Source organism: Myotis brandtii, unplaced genomic scaffold (genome assembly GCF_000412655.1).
Source record: "Myotis brandtii unplaced genomic scaffold, ASM41265v1 scaffold496, whole genome shotgun sequence".
In the NCBI taxonomy this organism is placed as follows: domain Eukaryota; kingdom Metazoa; phylum Chordata; class Mammalia; order Chiroptera; family Vespertilionidae; genus Myotis; species Myotis brandtii.
Genome location: NW_005368921.1, coordinates 964,322 through 965,264, shown reverse-complemented (window position 1 = coordinate 965,264; position 943 = coordinate 964,322). Strand labels below are relative to the sequence as shown.

The following is a 943-nucleotide window of genomic DNA, read 5'->3' as shown; positions in this document are numbered from 1 at the left end:
ACTGGGGATGTGCCCGCAACCCAGGTACATGCCCTTGACCGGAATCGAACCTGGGACCTTTCAGTCTGCAGGCCGACGCTCTATCCACTGAGCCAAACCGGTTTCGGCAAATTTCAAAAACTTAGCGCCATCTTCTCGATTTTTCCCAGAACAATAATCAGTCTTCTCCTTTAGCTTAATACACTTGTAAGTAATGTGAGCTGTGTGACAGTTCAATGCAGGTGAATATCCAGCACTGATTTGGCCTGGATGGTTCAGGATAATCACCTGAGCTGTGAAGCCAGCTGCTTCCATTGGTGGATCATTTTTGCTGTCACCAGCCACATTGCCACGGCGAACATCTTTGACAGACACGTTCTTGACGTTGAAGCCCACATTGTCCCCAGGAAGAGCTTCACTCACGGCTTCATGGTGCATTTCAACAGGCTTCACTTCAGTTGTAACATTGACTGGAGCAAAGGTGACCACCATGCCAGGCTTGAGAACACCAGTCTCCACTCGGCCCACAGGGACTGTACCAATGCCGCCAATTTTGTAGACATCCTGGAGGGGCAGACGCAGGGGCTTGTCAGTTGGACGAGTTGGTGGCAGGATGCAATCCCGAGCTTCAAGCAGTGTGGTTCCACTGGCATTGCCATCTTTACGGGTGACCTTCCATCCCTTGAACCAAGGCACATTAGCACTTGGCTCCAGCATGTTGTCACCATTCCAACCAGAAATCGGCACAAATGCTACTGTGTCAAGGTTGTAGCCAATTTTCTTTTTCTTTTTTTTAAATATATTTTATTGCAGAAAGGAAGAAAGGAAGGGAGAGAGAGAGTTAGAAATATCAATGAGAGAGAAACATCGATTAGCTGCCTCCTGCACATGGGGATGTGCCAGCAACCAAGGCACATGCCCTTGAACGGAATCGAACCTGGGACCCTTCAGTCCGCAGGCTGAC

The 943-nt window shown here is 49.2% G+C and overlaps 1 pseudogene across 1 annotated transcript in view; it reads right to left on the bottom strand.

Annotated features, from left to right (window-relative positions):
• The window catches only part of LOC102240662, a 3,166-nt pseudogene that overhangs the window by 1,634 nt on the left and 589 nt on the right, over positions 1-943 (bottom strand). The window contains exon 2 of the transcript XR_001364134.1: positions 99-785. The product of XR_001364134.1 is annotated as an elongation factor 1-alpha 1 pseudogene (transcript). The remainder of the gene's footprint in view (positions 1-98; positions 786-943) is intronic.